Consider the following 18,559-nt stretch of genomic DNA (forward strand, 5'->3'; position numbering starts at 1 on the left):
GCAGCCATACGCAAGCAGCACTTTCCAGCTCTGGCACAAAGCCCGTGTGTGTGGATGTGCCCCACGTTGCCATGCTGTCTTTCCAAACCTCCATTTTACCCCTTAATTGACTGCCTTTGCTGAAGAGATTGAGCTAACAGCAGTATTTCTGCTTCCAGCACCGTGCTGGGGGAAGTCAGTAGCAGGCTGTAAGCGATGCTGCCCTCCAGGCAGCCGGGAACATGGAGCTAAATATATCTCCTGTCCCCTGCTGTGGCCCTTTGCAGCTCAAGAACAAGTGGTTGCAGCCTGGGATGCGCTGCTGCGGGAGCTGGGCTCCGAGGAGACCGAGGCTTGGCTTTGCAGCCTAAAGCTAGCAGAGAAAGTGAAACATCACAGATGCCAGTAATTAATCCCATGTAAGAGAAGAACTCAAATTACTCGGCTTGTTCTCCTCTTCATTGCTTTGCATAGTTTCTGAGTAAAATGCTGTTATCCATGCGACAGAAGGATTTGCCGTCTGGATTAAAAATCTGAATTTTAACTACACAGAAACAGCCCCTTTCTAGATTACTTCTTCTGCTTCTATCTTTCATGGCACTGGGCCCACGTTTCTGACAAAGACAGGGAATCATGCCTGCGTTCACATATTTTTTTTCATGTCTGCACATTTCAGCTTAATTTTAGCCAGGCACAGAGGCACGGGAAGGGTCTTGAATTTGGCAGCACTGACTTGATGCTGCTTCTCTACATGTCTGTTTGGGCACCCTTATCGGGTGTTACTGGGAAGTATTGTTTGGGCAGTTTCAAGGACTGCTTAACAGCTACTTTGTGGTGTGTAAACGTCTTGTGAAAGTACTCCCACCCCATTCTGAGCATATTGAGAGCTAGGATGCTGCTCACTGCTTGCCAAGCTCCGCTGAGTGGGGCAACGCTCCTGTGAGATGCACGAGAAGGGCTTCCCAAAAGGCCTAATTCTGGGGGTTTGTTTTGAGTCGGTATCTAATAAACCAGCTTGCCTGAGGAGGTACCTGGTTTTGTTTCCAGTATTCACCAGAAAAGTTTACCCTTTGAAGGAGCTGTCAGTGCAATGTGCATGGTGTAACTCTTGAGGCAGAGATGACCCCTGACCAAACCCCGTGTGTTTGGGAGGAAGTTCAGGCTGTTATGTTGATACCTTTTTTTATCTTTTTAATGAAACCTCCTTCCTGCCATTTCAGAGGAGAGGAGGGTTTGACGTCATGTGCTGATGAGTCACTGCTTTTAACAGGCCAGCAAGTGAGGATTGAGAGTGCTGTCTGGAGCAGCTGCTTTGTTAATCATTCACAAAAAGCCCAGAGAAGGCTCAAGGGGAATGCTTGTGAATAATTAAATTTCTGTTTTCATTATGGAGACACGGTTGACTTACCTGGATCTGCTAGGATCCAGGTATTGGGAAGGGAGGGAGCAGGACAATGATCTCACTGATTTATTGATACCACTGTAAATAGCTTTTGGATAGTCATCAGTGTCAGCCAAGCATATACATGATTTAACAGTTTCATGCAAAACTTATGTAATATAGCTCTGACCGTCAGCTACATCTCACTTGCTGCAACTACTTCAACCATTGGGTATGTTTTCTAGAAGAGAGTTCTTTGAGAAGCAAATACCCTTGATAGGGCAAGACAAGGATTTTACTGGAAGGCTGGAGATCTGGAGTATCTCGTAGCCTGAAGTCATAGAATCATAGAATCCTTAGGGTTGGAAAAGACCTTAAGATCACCTGGTTCTATCCCCCCTGCCATAGGCAGGGACACCTCACCCTAGGCCATGTTGCCCAAAGCTGTGTCCAACCTCGCCTTGAACACTGCCAGGGATGGAGCATTTGTCACTTCTTTGGGCAACCTGTTCCAGTCATATATTCTTAAAGGAAGCAGATTTGCCCAGGTTTGTTCACTGATGGTTCTCCTGCTCATAAACAGCTCCTGGGGATGACTCCATCATTTTGAGCTAGTGCTGAATCAGTATCTTGGCAGGATAAATTGCACTCATCCTTGTTGTGATGAGCTTCAAACTTCAGTTGCCAATACACGATGACCAGAAAGTTCATCAAATTCTTCTTTGGATGAGTAGGACTGTTATTTCAGACAAGGTCCAAACTGGATAAATTCTTACATGGTGAATTATTCACTGCTCAAATCTTCCATTTGTAGGTTGTTTAGGTGTCCTAGACAAGAGCTGCTGCCTTTTACCCAGCGGTAGAATAAGACAGGCAGTTTTATTCCCAGAGCAATCCCACCCCCTAAATGGTGAGTTGAAGCTGCCTTAGAACAGAAGCATGCCACTTGGCTTTGACAAAATGTCAGATTCAACTCCACCTACACAGCTGTAATGCTGGGACCATTAGGGGAGTGGGATTGCCTGCAAACATTTAATTACCTATACCATGTGAGTAGGAAGTTGTTATTCTGGCTGACAGAGGAATAATGAGGAAAAAAAACACATTATGAAAACATTTGAATCTGAAGAATCTTTCTGTCTTTGGGCATTGTTTTAATGGATTTATGATACCCCACTGATGTGTGGGCAGAACCCAATTAGTTGCAGACACTGAAAGAGTAAACTTTTAAATAATTTGTTGAGAATGGAATATTTTTTTTCATCCTTTAGCACTAGTGGCTAATTTACTGCATATTTGTCTTCTTTAACTGATTAGTAGAAGAGCTTAACTGATTGTGTCAACTTCTCCATACGCACATTAGCCCCAAATTCTAAAGCTTCTTACCACAGTAAAACTCACTTATTCAGTGGGCTGTGCTATTCTTGATAAATGGAAATAAATATTAGTAGATGAAACCAGATAGTATCACTGTGGAAGGAAGAGTTGTCCTAGAAATGCAATAGTTGATGATTTGCCATTTCTGTAATGAGACAACTTCCAGAGCCCATTTCTCAGTCTGCACCCAGTCTGGACCCTTTCAGAAGAGTTGGCCTTGCTCCCTGAGCAAGTACATGGTTCCTGGTGGGGCAGGAGAGGGGGCTGGCTATTTAGATGTTTAGGGGAGGCAGCAAAGGACCAGCAGAGAAGATATGTGAAATCTTACGGGGGGAGCAGCGGTTTCACTGGAATGGGTTGAAATTTGTGATGCCAGCAACATGTTGGCTGACTGTTCTGAGCTGGGAAACAAGAACCAGAAGGATGGGGAGAGAGGTGGGCTAACTAAGCAGCTGAGCTGTAGCTCTTCTGATGAGCAGCAGAATTAAATGTAGGCCAAAGGAATGCTAGAAAGGCTTCTCTGCAGAACTGGCTTTGGTGGAGAAAGCAGGTGGTCCCTGCTGAGGAGTTCAGGGATGGCTGGACTGCCTCTTTCTCAAGAGGACCAGAGATGAACCTAAGTAAGTTGCGGGTGCTGGGATAGCTGATGTGTCAGTGTGGTGAGTTTGGGGTTTTTAAGGTTTCTGTGCTGTAAGTAAATGAGAGATGATGGGTGAACCTGGGTCATCGCACATCACAGGAGACCAGCCATGGAGATGGAAACAAATCAGGACTGAAGCATGAGAACAGTATGGGAAAACCAGTAATGCTGTGCCCTTTTCACCAGGGTGACCTCGTATCTATCAGGGGACATGGGAGGGAAAAAGTTGATCTTAGAATTTGAATTTAGAGCAGAAGCACTGAAGAAATTGTCAGTGAATGGGTTATATTCAGTTTTTCAGATCATTGCCATGCTGTAGTGAATAGTGTTCTCTTTGCAAACCCATGAAAGGTATGATCAGAAGAGCTCAATTTACAGATGATGACAATGGGAGGTTCTGCATATACCCTTTCCCAATCAATCAGAGATCATGAACCAAGTGTCTGTCTTCCCTGCCGAATCACAGCCTGAGAAAAAGGATGCCCAAGGATGCCTGGTTTGTAACTTTGGTCCTTTGGTACATCCTTACTGGAGTTCTTTTTTAACTTCTGCCTTCTGAGCCTTGGAGATTCCTATGTTCAAAACCAATTCCTATTAATTTTAAGGCTTGGAGAAACTTGTATATTGAAATCTGTGATTCACATAAATTGACAACATTATAGGTTTACCTAGTTTTACTAATTACTCCAGATATTATAAGATTCAGTGTCATGAGCCACTGCGTGTGGGACATGGATAGAGCCCAGTTCGAATACCAGTTTAGGGTGGTTGTTTATACTAGCAGTAGAAAAAGTATCAGGAAAGCAAACTGTGTTTGCAGATGGAGTATATTTTGTATAGCATGCAATAGTAAAAGTCACCTTTCAGAGCTACGTTGCTATTGAAAAGTTGAGAAATATGAAAAATGGAGGAAATCAAGCAGGAGCTTACAATGTATGAGCCAAATCAAAAGGAGGAAAGCATTTAAAAAAAAACACTGTTTCTGAGGCCTCATGTCAAATGTTGACTCTACAAAAGATGTTTTTTTTTCAGTTGCTCATTAAAAAGGATCCTACTGAAGAGTTATTGTTCCCTGAGAAATCAGACATGTTGTGCGGGCAAACATATTAAAAAGAAAAGGATTTCCAGAAAGATGTGAATGCAAGAAAGCAATAAAACCTGAAGAGGTTATTAAAAGCCACCCAGAGAAATTGGCCACATGAGGTGTATTAAAAAAGACTGAGAAGCAATCGGCAACAAGAAATCTTCTGGGACACCAAAGCCTAAGACTGGATGTAATCCTGATCCCCTGGGAACCTCTGATCTCCCTCTCCTGGAGTCCTCACTATGTGGATGAAGACAGCTGATGGCCTTTGCTCTGATGTTCCTGCAGCTGGAGGCATTCTCAGTGGGAAGGGCTGGCAGATTTCAAAACAAGTTTTCCCTATTCTCCAGCCACATTTTTTCTCCTAATTGCAAAGCCAGCACGGTTTGTTTTGTTGGTTTTGTTGTTTTCTGAAATAACTAATTCAGCCAGCCATTAAATCTCTTGCTCTCTGTACGCAGCAAAAAAATGTGAGTTTGTCTGGAAAAATAATAATTAGAGAAAGATTAACACAAGGGACCAAACCCATCTGCAATTGAATGATGGGCTCTGGAAGCGTTCACCAGCCCAGGTCAACAGTAAAAGGAAACTGTCCAGTGGGTGCAGATATAAATTGTGACCTCAGGTCAGTGTTGCAGGGGAAGTATAAGCTCTGTGACACTGAAGGGTGTGTATCCCTCCCACAGGCTCTCTCATCATAGCAGAAGCCTGTCTGCTTGCCTGCCTTGGTGTTCATTAGCGATCACAGAGTTGTGGAGTAGGAAAAGCACAACTGGCTGCTGGTCAAATAATCAGATTTCTTCCCTCACTTCTGACCTCTCGATTTGTGCTCAGGAGAGCTCATGCAGACTTCTCAAACCTGCTGGGTCTCGAGGGCTGCAGTCCGTATCTTATGTGGCATAAGCATCAGGGCATTTGTGTAATGCTGTAGCCTATTACTTTAAATGTGTCATTATTAATTATTGACAGAGCACTCACATACTGAATTGTGATGTTTCTGCTCTTTGATTCTTCTATAAGAAAAATAACAGTTTCCAAATTTAAACTTATAAAGCTTAAAGTTTTAAAGAGATGCCTGTTCTCCCATGCCTGTTTTCTTCTAAGGTCAGGAATAAGTTTCTCTTCCAGCTTCCATCCTTGATCTGGCACCATGCAATTTACAAAGGGCTCTATGTCCAGTGTAAGCTAACGCATCAGATGACTCCAATGCATCATCTACAAGCTGTTCTCACATGTATGGTACCAAAGGCAGAAGCAGTTCTGACTTTGGTGCGGTTACTCACTACTGCCTGCTTCTCAGACCTGAGTAGCAGGCATCCTCAGAATGAGTCACGGCTTGAAACGATGCTTATAAAGATAAAATACCTGTTGCACCCGCTTCCCTGGCAGCCTGATCTTCCTGTCATGAGCATCATCCTTCTGTGCATTGCAGCAGAGATTCTGAATGTCCCTGTGAAGCTGCTCCGCATTTCGAGAGCATGGCACTTTGTCTCCTCAGAGAGACAAAGATATGCCTTTCTCTTAGATCCCAGCCTACGGGAAAACAAGGTCAACCTGATTGTTTCAGAACAGATGGCTTCCTTCCATGTAGTGGCATTTCCCTGGCTAAATGGAGCCTGACTATACTCAAATATCAAATGCAGCTATATGTGGATTTATAAGTATAGTAGCAAATTACAAGGTTAGGAGAATTTAGAACTCTGAAAAATGAGCAATTTTTAAAAACAAAAAATCACTTTAAGTTACCAGTTTTCTTTATGTATAAGAGTTCATCCTTTAAACTAAGCTAAGCTGGCAGGTAACAGGTTATTGCAGTCCCTCCTGGGGAAGGTTTTCAGTGAAAGTTGACCGGAAGCAACAACACAGGAAGACCTTGATGTATTCTGAGCCATCTCCCCCAGTGGAGCGAGGTTTTGTTGGGTTCTGTGGAAACATGAGCTAAGGCACATCTGAGCTGGATGCTAAAACACAGGGTTAACTGTGAAGCATAGGTAATGAGGCTAGAAAGTATCCAGGTAGGTTAACTGGACTCAGAAAGACTAAGTTACTGTTCTGAGTAAATTCATGCTGTTGTCAGCTTTGCATACTTTTCCAAGTCCCAAAGAAATAATTTAGATTATATTAATTAATCATTTAAAATAACACTGTGCAGGGGATAGAGGCTCATTCCAGCTCTGTTTTCTGTAGTTCCAAGAAATTGGGTGGCTGATTCAAGCTATTTACCCCTGTGCTAAAGAGTAGTCCTGGCAGCATGTGGGAGCCCTCCCTTTCCAAGGGTGGCAGGCAGAGCTCCCCATTCCAGCTTTAACTTATTGCCTCCTTTCAGAAAATACAGCAAAAATATAATCCAATCACTTTGGCGTTCAGAGGCCCTGGCTCAGTGTAGGGCAATCCAGCTCACTAACAGAGATGCTGCTTCGTGACTCATTTCCTCTCCTCAGCCACTGAGTCACTCACTGTCCATTCCTATTGCTAAAACTCTTTGAAAGAGTCTGAATGGATTCCTGGGCACTTGATGTTTTATCCACCTTTAGATGTGGAAGGAGGCACTTGAAGGCATGAGAGTTTGTTGCTGCCTCCAAAACACCACAAACTACTTTGAAATACAGACATACCAAGTGCATTTGAAAGCCTGGCTGAAAATCTTACAGGTGTTCTTTGACCAGTAGGTCATCACTAGAAAAGGACTGAACTGCAAATACAAGGATTTCACAGGGGTTCACAAATGAGCTAGGGCTGTAATTCTGTTTTGTCGCTTGGGCTTGCTTCCAGAGCAGAACTCGGGTCTGGATCTTAAATACTGCCAGTCTCCTAAGTCAAGTACCAAGTTGTCCTGGGTTCAGCAGTAGCAGTCATGTTTTTTTTTTCTTTGTGTTAGCTGGTGCAGTGCTGTGTTTTGACTTCTAGTTTTGAGAACAGCGTTGGTGAAGCCGATGTTTTCGGTTGTTGCTAAGTGATGTTTACCCTGACCAAGGACTCTGTGAGGCTCATGCTCTGCCAGGGAGGAGGGGAAGCTGTGAGGAAGCAGAGACGGGGCGCCTGACCCGGGCTAGCCGGGGAGGTATTCCATACCACAGCACGTCATGCCCGGGGTGGGGGGTAACTGGGAGTTACCCGGAAGGACAGGAGCTTCCGGGTGGAACTCGTCTTCTTGGCCGGTGGTATCGTATTCTCTTCCCTTGTTATTTTCCCTTATCATTGTTTTAGCTGATAGTAGCGGTGGTGATTTGTTGCTGGACTGTTCTTGTCTCAACCCGTAGGAGTTGCACTCTCTCGATCCTCCTCCCCGTTCCTCCGGGAGCGGGGAAGGGGAGAGCCCCGGTGCAGGGAGGGGGGGGGGAGACGAACACGGACCTTGATTGTTGTCAGCTTGGCACCACTCACTGGGAGTGAGTGAACAAGTTACCTGACTGGGTTTAAACCACGACAGTTCTTTTTGGCGCCCAACGTGGGGCACGAGGGGTTGAGATAAGAACAGATCTGACTGGATTGAGAGTCACTCGTCACAATGCTGATTTATTGGCTCTCCAGGTTTTTCCTCTTGATCTCACAGTTTCAGTATACCATATCTTACGTCCATCCGGTATTGGCTGTATTAGTGTTTTTCAAGTGTGGGGCTTGGGCTAAGGTTTTTATCCCATTGTACTTTATGGTAATGACTTGTAATACAATAGAATCATTGATCATGAAACTGATCTGGTTTATGTTCCCAGTGTGGTCACCACCTTTATACTTTGGGAGGTATATGATGGAGGTGCTTAGCAATTACACATCTTTTTTCTCCTTCTCAGGTGCTCAACCTGTGAAGGAGACATCCTTTTACCCTCCTAGTCGTCCCCCCAGACCATTTACATTTGAGAGTTTCGAATTTTTTAAATGGCCTTTTAATGCTCTTGAGACTTGTTTGCTGATGGTGATGGGAATCACCATGCTAACACGCATACAGAGTGTGTTTTGCCCACTACTGATTTCAAGAGTTAAGCAGATTCAGGTTTGGGTCTTGTCTGGGGTCAAACGACGATGTAGGAGGACCGAGAGATTTTCCCAGAGGCTGGACAGCCATGAGTGGCAGGGTGTGTGGGATAGTATGGGCAAGTATCTAGGTCAGTGGGCCCCCCCAGTATTTTGGAATTTCACTACCGAACAACTGCAAAATCCAGAAGAATTAGTAAAACACTTAAATGAGGTGTGTGGTCATTCTGGCCATACCAGAGATGGACAAATCACGGCAACGTGCTGGGGCTTGGCCTATGCTTACAGGGCCTTGTTCAACACTATCCAGCACCTTCAAAAGGAAAAGAATGTTGGCGGATTTGAGGGCAAAGCGACAGTCGCTACTCAAACTTTGGCTGCAATGAACTGCGCAGCTACCCCAGTGGCAAGTACAGCAGCTGCTCAAACTTCAACTGCAACAGACAGCGCGGTTACCCCAGCTCCAAGCACGGTAGCTACACCACCCCCAGCAACAAGTACAGTCGCTACTCAAACCACAGTGATAATCACTGCAGCCAAACCAGAGGACCAATTCGTACCAATATCGGTTGCCCCTGTACGCAAGAGAACAAGCAAGAAGGAGGCAAAAAGGGTGAAGCGAGATGAAGAACCAATGAATTCACCACCCGGTCCAGAATCTGATCAGGAGTCATCCTCACATGACAAAGAAGAAGAAGAAGAGGTAACTTCTCGACCCCGGACCTCAACCGAGCTGCGGAATATGCGAAAAGATTTTACCCGTCAACCAGGGGAGCACATCATCACCTGGTTACTCCGATGCTGGGACAATGGGGCCGATGGTCACGAACTAGAAGGTACAGAAGCCAAGCAGCTGGGATCACTTGCTAGAGAAGGGGGAATTGACAAAGCAATTGCAAGAGAGAAAAAGTCCCTCAGCCTTTGGAGGAGGCTCTTGGCAGCTGTGAAAGAAAGGTTTCCGTACAAGGACGATGTTACGAGTCGTTCGGCCAAGTGGACTACTATAGACAAAGGCATCCAGTCTCTGAGGGAATCGGCCATCGTAGAGATGATCTATCACATCAAGCCGAATAACGGGGATACACCTATAGATCCAGATGAAGTTGAATGTACACGACCCATGTGGCGAAAACTTACACGGAATGCACCGTCATCATATGCCCATTCATTGGCAACAGTGACCTGGAATGACATAGTACCACTAACAGTGGATGAAATGGTTCATAAACTCCGAGAGTTCGAAGACAATCTCACTCCTTCCATCATCTCAGCTGTGAAAAAACTGTCCCAGGACCTCGACAAATTGAGGGACGATGTATCTGATTTATCCAGCTCCTCACGTGTACCAACACGCGTCTCAGCTATTAACAAAAGACGTCCTATTGTTCAAGAGAGGAGATACAGAAGGTATACGCCACGGGGTACCCTATGGTTTTACTTGCTGGATCACGGAGAAGACATGACAAAGTGGGATGGAAAACCTACTTCAGCTTTGGAGGAACGGGTGAGTGAACTGAAGAGGGGAGCAAGGGCCAAGACTGATCGTCCCATGAGAGCTACAGCTTCAGTTTCTGGTGAGCAGTTTCCCAGATGGAGTGGAAGAGCTGATTTTACTCCAGCTCCTGTGATAACGAAGAATAATCCCTTTCAACACGACTTAAGTGTCCAATGCTGTGACGACCATTAGAGGGGCCCTGCCTCCAGCCAGGTGGAGGTAGGGGACAATCGGATTTACTGGACTGTGTGGATCAGATGGCCTGGCACATCAGTCCCACAGAAGTATAAGGCTCTAGTAGATACCGGTGCACAGTGTACCCTGATGCCATCAAGCTGTCAAGGGGTGGAACCCATCTATATTTCTGGAGTAACAGGAGGATCCCAAGAGTTGACTGTGCTGGAGGCTGAAATCAGCCTGACTGGGAGGGAGTGGCAAAAGCACCCTATTGTGACTGGTCCAGAGGCTCCATGCATCCTCGGCATAGACTACCTCAAGAGAGGGTACTTCAAAGACCCAAAAGGGTACCGGTGGGCTTTTGGTATTGCTGCTTTGGAGACTGAGGAAATTGAGCAGCTGTCCACCTTGCCTGGTCTCTCAGAAGATCCCTCTGCTGTGGGGTTGCTGAAAGTTGAAGAACAACAAGTGCCAATTGCGACCACAACAGTGCACCGGCGGCAATATCGCACCAACCGAGACTCCCTGATTCCCATCCATCAGCTGATCCGTAGACTGGAGAGTCAGGGGGTGATCAGCAGGACCCGCTCACCCTTCAATAGCCCCATATGGCCAGTGCGAAAGTCTAATGGAGAATGGAGACTAACAGTAGACTATCGTGGCCTGAATGAAGTCACACCACCATTGAGTGCTGCCGTACCGGACATGCTAGAACTTCAGTATGAGCTAGAGTCAAAAGCAGCCAAGTGGTATGCCACGATTGATATTGCCAATGCATTTTTCTCCATTCCTTTGGCAGCAGAGTGCAGGCCACAGTTTGCTTTTACTTGGAGGGGTGTCCAGTTCACTTGGAACCGACTGCCCCAGGGGTGGAAACACAGCCCTACCATTTGCCATGGACTGATCCAGACTGCACTGGAACAGGGGCAAGCTCCAGAACACCTGCAATACATTGATGACATTATTGTGTGGGGCGATACAGCGGAAGAAGTCTTTGAGAAAGGGAGGAAAATAATCCAAATCCTGCTGAAAGCCGGTTTTGCCATAAAACGGAGTAAGGTCAAGGGACCTGCACAGGAGATACAATTTTTGGGAATAAAATGGCAAGATGGACGTAGACAGATCCCCACAGATGTGATCAACAAGATAACAGCAATGTCTCCACCAACTAATAAGAAAGAAACGCAAGCTTTCTTGGGTGCAGTGGGGTTCTGGAGAATGCACATCCCAAATTACAGTTCGATTGTAAGCCCTCTCTATCATGTGACCCGGAAGAAGAATGATTTTAAATGGGGCCCTGAGCAGCAACAAGCCTTTGAGCAAATTAAACGCGAGATAGTTCATGCAGTAGCCCTTGGACCAGTCCGAACCGGACCAGATGTAAAAAATGTGCTGTACACTGCAGCTGGGGAGAACGGTCCTACCTGGAGCCTCTGGCAGAAAGCTCCAGGGGAGACTCGAGGTCGACCCCTCGGCTTTTGGAGTCGGGGATACAAAGGATCTGAGGCCAGCTATACCCCAACTGAGAAAGAGATACTGGCAGCCTATGAAGGGGTTCGAGCTGCTTCGGAAGTGATTGGCACTGAAGCACAGCTCCTCCTGGCACCCCGGCTGCCCGTGCTGGGCTGGATGTTCAAAGGCAGGGTCTCCTCTACACATCATGCAACTGATGCTACATGGAGTAAATGGGCTGCACTAATTACACAACGAACTCGAATAGGAAATCCCAGTCGTCCAGGCATTCTAGAAGTCATCATGGACTGGCCAGAGGGCAAAGATTTCGGAATGTCACCAGAGGAGGAGGTGGTGCGTGCTGAAGAGGCCCCACCATATAATAAACTGTCAGAAAGTGAAAAGCAGTATGCCTTGTTTACTGATGGCTCTTGCCGTATTGTGGGAAAGCATCGGAGATGGAAGGCAGCTGTATGGAGTCCTGGACGACAAGTTGCAGAAACTGCTGAAGGAGAGGGTGAATCGAGTCAATTTGCCGAGGTGAAAGCCATCCAGCTGGCCCTGGACATTGCTGAACGAGAAAAGTGGCCAGTACTTTATCTCTATACTGACTCATGGATGGTGGCAAATGCCCTGTGGGGGTGGTTGAAGCAATGGAAGCAGAGCAACTGGCAACGCAGAGGTAAACCCATCTGGGCTGCTGCACTGTGGAAAGATATTGCTGCCCGGGTGCAGAACCTGGTGGTGAAGGTACGTCATGTAGATGCCCATGTACCCAAGAGTCGGGCCACTGAGGAACACCAGAACAACCAACAAGTGGATAAAGCGGCTAAGATTGAAGTGGCTCAGATGGACTTAGATTGGCAACATAAAGGTGAATTATTTTTGGCCCGGTGGGCCCATGACACTTCAGGCCATCAAGGCAGAGATGCAACATATAGATGGGCCCGTGACCGAGGGGTGGACTTAACAATGGACACTATTGCCCAGGTTATTCATGAGTGTGAAACATGTGCTGCAATTAAACAAGCCAAGCGGTTAAAGCCTCTTTGGTATGGAGGACGATGGTTGAAGTATAAATATGGGGAGGCCTGGCAGATTGACTATATCACACTGCCACCAACCCGCCAAGGCAAGCGCCATGTGCTTACCATGGTGGAAGCAACCACCGGGTGGCTGGAAACATACGCTGTGCCCCATGCCACTGCCCGGAACACCATCCTGGGCCTTGAGAAACAGATTTTGTGGCGACACGGCACCCCAGAGAGAATTGAGTCAGACAATGGGACTCATTTCCGGAATAACCTTATAGATATTTGGGCCAAAGAGCATGGCATTGAGTGGGTATATCACATCCCCTACCATGCACCAGCCTCTGGGAAAATCGAACGGTACAATGGGCTGTTAAAAACTACACTGAGAGCGATGGGTGGGGGAACTTTCAAGCATTGGGATACACATTTACCAAAGGCCACCTGGTTGGTCAACACCAGAGGATCTGCCAACAGGGCCGGCCCAGCCCAGTCAGAACTTTTACATATTGTAGAGGGGGACAAAGTTCCCGTGGTGCATATGAAGAATTTGCTGGGGAAGACAGTCTGGGTTATTCCTGCTTCAGGTAAAGGCAAACCCACTCGTGGGATTGCTTTTGCTCAGGGACCTGGATATACTTGGTGGGTAATGCGGGAAGATGGGGAAGTCCGATGTATACCTCAAGGGGATTTGATTTTAGGGGAAAACAGCCAGTGAACTCAATTGTATGCTGTTGCTTGCTGTGTAATGCTTTTATAGCCCATCAACTAGATGTCTCCAGGTCACCAGCGACTGGCCCTGACTTCCCTCCAGCCATCATCCCAACAGAGAATGAACTTGGAACATCATGGACCGAATGGACTCGGCAGCATTATAGGGATTGGTCCATGCACTAAGAAAATGATTTTTTTTCCTCTTGGTCTGTATGTATATGGATGTATATATATGTGGGAGAGCGATGGTGTATTGAAAATGTGGGATCTGAGCACGACGTGAATGGTATGGAATAAGGGGTGGATAATGTCCTGGGTTCAGCAGTAGCAGTCATGTTTTTTTTTTCTTTGTGTTAGCTGGTGCAGTGCTGTGTTTTGACTTCTAGTTTTGAGAACAGCGTTGGTGAAGCCGATGTTTTCGGTTGTTGCTAAGTGATGTTTACCCTGACCAAGGACTCTGTGAGGCTCATGCTCTGCCAGGGAGGAGGGGAAGCTGTGAGGAAGCAGAGACGGGGCGCCTGACCCGGGCTAGCCGGGGAGGTATTCCATACCACAGCACGTCATGCCCGGGGTGGGGGGTAACTGGGAGTTACCCGGAAGGACAGGAGCTTCCGGGTGGAACTCGTCTTCTTGGCCGGTGGTATCGTATTCTCTTCCCTTGTTATTTTCCCTTATCATTGTTTTAGCTGATAGTAGCGGTGGTGATTTGTTGCTGGACTGTTCTTGTCTCAACCCGTAGGAGTTGCACTCTCTCGATCCTCCTCCCCGTTCCTCCGGGAGCGGGGAAGGGGAGAGCCCCGGTGCAGGGAGGGGGGGGGGAGACGAACACGGACCTTGATTGTTGTCAGCTTGGCACCACTCACTGGGAGTGAGTGAACAAGTTACCTGACTGGGTTTAAACCACGACACAAGTTCAAGTGTACAGTCAAGCAAGGTCCTTGACCTGGGTATCTCCACTGTGCTTAGCTGTAGTTTCCATGCCTTTGTGCTTGTGCATCTGTGCAGAAGGCTATCAGCCACCTGGAATGCCTCCACCCTGCCTGCTTGGCAGCCTGTCAGCTTCCCTGCCCAGGTTTCCTTCTGACTACATCTTTGCATTCTTCCTTTTTAGCTGCTGATTCTGCTTCCAGAAGTGCTGCCAGCTCCCTACAAGATTGTCTTGTCTGTCAGATTTCTTAGTACTCATGTTGACTGCACCCCACAAGTCTCTCTGTCCAGCCGTGAGTCCAGAAACTGATGTGGTTTTCGGATTGAGCCTGCTCAACTTCTCCTCACATAAATCAATCCACACATGGCATGGGATACAAGGTCTTTTACAAGCAAACCCAGTTCATTACAAAACAGAATCTTCTAAAACAAACACTTGTATTGAAGGATTTTTTGTTTTTTTTTTTTTTTACTCAAAGATTTTTTGATGTTTGGTTTGGTTCTGGGTTTGTATCATTTTTGTTTTTTTTTTTTTTGGAGGGGGTGTGGTTTTGGGCTTTGTTGTTTTTTTTTTTAACCTTTATCAATATTAAAGTCATCCTGTTTTAATAAATTAAGGTTTTTCTCTTCTGAGATGGAAACTAATATAACGCAGTAAGTCCCAGTATTCTGATAAAAATTGTTCACGTATTAAATCTCTTTACAAATCCCAGGGAACAAATACTAGCATAAGCATTCTCAGACTGAAAGGAAGCTCATTTATTTTTTATTTTATTTGGGCTGGCCAACCCCCCAAATTCATAAGTTTTCATCCTTTTTCTTGTGATTTGCTTACCTAAGGTAATAATTATGTAGTGACTTTATATGTAATATTCCTTCATGCTGACCTTGTACTTAGCTCCAGTAGTTCCAAAGGAGACCTCCCAACCTTCTTGGAGTAACCTGCCAGAAGGCAAACTCATTATTCATAGACCTGCTTTATGTAGGTGTCCTCTCTGCTCCCAAGTAAAAGCCATCCTAGCATGAGAGCTGTTGACCCGTTCCTTATACTTGGCAGCTTTCACCAACCCAACTGTTAGTCCAGAATACTTGGTTTTAGTTTTCATTTTGTTAAGTTCTGGTGGACATTCAAAGTGACCAAAAGGAGGCTGGAGCCATTGTTAAGCTGTAGAGCTCCTTCCTGATCCTGTACTCCTGGGCTTGTGCCTAACCCACTGCACTACTACAGTGGCGGCAACCAGGAGCTTGGGCTGAGACCTTCATTTACCCAAGTAAGTTTATACATCCCCCTGCAATGAACATGCAAACCAGACTATTACTATAAGTAGACCCATTATGTGAGACAGCTAAAAAATTAGAGGAAACAAAACAAAAACCGGCTCCATAAGATCTGATTAGTAGTTTTTGCTCAAAATTGCTGGCAACACAATGATTATGTGTTGTTTCATAAAAATTGGCTGAGACTAAATGACTGAAGCTGAGCAAGGATTGATGTGTATGCTTAATTTACGTGTGCTCTGTCCAAAACAATCTTGATAATCAAATGCAAGTTTAAATGTTCCCAAAGTCTTTGCAGAAGAAGTCGCTGAAAATTAACTGTGAAAGCTTGGAAATGTGTTCCCCCAGAGCTCATGGATATTTTAATCCCTGTTGTTTGGCTTTGCTCATTATAGGATGCATCCTTCTCTCCTCATTAAGATGTTTATGAGATATGTTCGGTCAGATGACCAGAAATAACTGAGATTGATTTGTGAGTTACCAACCCTAATGAGTGACGCAGTCTTGGTGTGGTTTGGGTTGTATCTCCAGTGCAGCCTTCTGGAGTTGACTGTACCCTTCTTGCAGCTCTCCTTCCTCTCTGGGGGGGGGAAAAGGACCATCCCTGAACTCTGAACCTGGCTTATGAATTTCTGCAGTCTTTTGAGTTTGCTTTCAGTCATATTTCAAACACCTCATGAAGGGACTTATTAGTGGGCATTTAATATCGCTTAATATTAGGGTTTCTTTGCTCAGTTTTAGTTTTTTAGCTGCATTTTAGTTAGTCCTCTTTTCCATCATTTAATTCATATTAAAATACTTTGTATGTTTTGGAACAGAAAATTAAACGTACCAAAGCAATTTGGAAACCAATAGCTATCAGAAGCTAAATGTAAGTCTGTGAGCAGCCTAGGGGCTTGCTGTTCTTGAAGTTTTCAGAAAGCTAGTTTTCAGAGGCAGAAAAGTTGTATCATTGCCACAGCTTTGGCTGGTAAAACATGCCTAAGAGCCGAATCCTGTTGCTTAGCAACTTGTGAAAGATCATTAACCCTTTCCCAGCACCGCCCTCCTGAGGCATCTTTGTGGACAATAATTGAATATGAAGAAACTACTCTAATATCTTCAGCTACTAAATGTATTGATTTATTAATCATTAATGTTAAATGAAGGACCATCTTAATCTTATCATTAGTTACTGAAGGAGATCTCTTAATCAGAAGTCATTCTTCCATAACATGACATGCAATTCTTGGAAAGGAAGGATCATGCAATTTCAGTAAAGATGGGGTAAGAAGTGGTTAAAAATAATTTGGGGTGATGGTGGTTCATGCTGCTGCTGATACTTCTTCATTTGAACTCAAGTATTTCTAAAACTTCTACTAGGTTTGAAGATTGTGCCCATGTATTGACACTGCTCTTGCACAGCGTGCCTTAGAGCAGAGTTCGATAGCAATGGTAGATAGGGAAGTTCCTCACCTCTCATCTCTTGCCAGTCCCAAGAGGGAAATTTTAAAGGCCATTTCAGTCTAAAAATGCTCCTTTTAATTAAAAATAGAATTAATTTCTGAGGTTGATGGGCTGCAAAATTTAAATCTTCTTCTTTGAAAGGTGCCTGAAATTCATCAAGAGTTAATGAGCAGGAATGTGGGGTGTGGTGGGTGTGTTTGCGTTTACCTGGTGTCGCCCTTTTGCAGATACTGCGGTGCAGAAATCTTCCATACAGTGTTACTAGTACGTTCCAGCACCTGGGTTGAGATGATTTCCAAATGTGATCATTCTGGATGCTGTTTACCTCACTACAGTCAGAGCAAGAGGAGCAATTCTGATGGGTCATTCATTTCATCTCTTTTAAACATACCCTTGGGTGGGCTCAACCGCCCTGTTTTGCCATCTGTTGAAAGCACCCTGAAAAGACCATTACACTCCAGCCTACAGCGAGTGCTGGGGGAGATGAGCCCAGCCCCTGGTTTTAGTGGTATCTTGTGCAGCATGTTTCCGCAAGGATGGCTTTCTAGTGTGCTGCTTAACAACAGTGACAGAGCAGACATTTTCAATTGCAGCCATGGAAAAAGCCTCACATGGGAACAGAGGTTAAGGCATAGATAGAGGATTTTAAATTGCAGTAGCCTCTCTTTGTGAAATTAGCTGGTAATAAAGGCAAGAATTCCCCTGGAGCAAGAAACACAATGGGTTTCACCTCTCCCCCTCACAGTGTTCCAGCAGCAGCAATTAGTTTCTGTAACTATTGGTCCTCAATTGTGGTAGCTTGAGAGGAGGCTGGGACTGTTGACTGCAGGGAACAGCTGCTGCCTACACATGACTGTGTGCAGCAGCGTCCCAAGCATCGCTGTATCTCTGCTGTCACCAACTGAGAAAACTATCTGAGCTAGAAATACTTTGTATTTGGTAGTGTTGAGATGGTGTTCTCTTGTTTGCAAGTGGGTTAATTCCGTGACCTTAACAAGGTCTTGCAAAGCATTAAAATTAATCCAGATAACAACTCGTCGTGACCACAACCTTTCCTACAACATACCCGAATGCAGTCTCTGCATTTGTTTGTCCTTACTCAGTAACACTATGTGTGCTCCTATTAGGCAAATACAGAAACTGTTGGAGATCTTGTTTCCCAGATGTTTTCTCCTGATGCATTTAAGACTTTTGGCTCCAGACAGTAGTCCCTGGAATAAATAAGCTGACTGTTTGCCACGTGGTGTTTTGCACTACTGCTTTTCATATGAGTCTTCATGTCACTGAGAGATCTCAAGGGAGAGTAATACTGTAACAGAGGCACAAAGCAAGGCAGATACTTCTGCATTGTTAGGCAGATTATTTACTGCTGTTTTGAACATGCTTTCTTAACCCACCAGCAGCAAAAGAAAAGAAACTTGTGCCGTCGATATCTGAGCTGTTTTCTTTCACTGCTGTCAGTAAGGAGATGGAGCTTACAAACAGGGCTGTTTTGGCATTTAACTAGAATGGATGGATTTGAGCTTTCTGATATATGATTTCTGTTGGCACCTATCAGAGGAAATACCCATTTATCTTGTGCTGTGCTAGTTGGCATGTCACGCAA

At 45.3% G+C, this 18,559-nt stretch overlaps 1 long non-coding RNA gene across 1 annotated transcript; it reads left to right on the forward strand.

The window, feature by feature from the left end:
• Positions 1-1,754: 1,754 nt before the first annotated feature.
• Positions 1,755-4,917, forward strand: LOC133268226 (uncharacterized). Its single transcript, XR_009743011.1, has 3 exons — positions 1,755-3,357; positions 3,756-3,873; positions 4,198-4,917. It is a non-coding gene; the product is annotated as an uncharacterized LOC133268226 (long non-coding RNA).
• The last annotated feature ends 13,642 nt before the right edge of the window (positions 4,918-18,559 follow it).

This window comes from Pezoporus flaviventris, unplaced genomic scaffold, assembly GCF_033815535.1.
Source record: "Pezoporus flaviventris isolate CSIRO_AGI_PZ_B2104156 unplaced genomic scaffold, CSIRO_AGI_Pfla_v1 ptg000013l, whole genome shotgun sequence".
Classification (NCBI taxonomy): domain Eukaryota; kingdom Metazoa; phylum Chordata; class Aves; order Psittaciformes; family Psittacidae; genus Pezoporus; species Pezoporus flaviventris.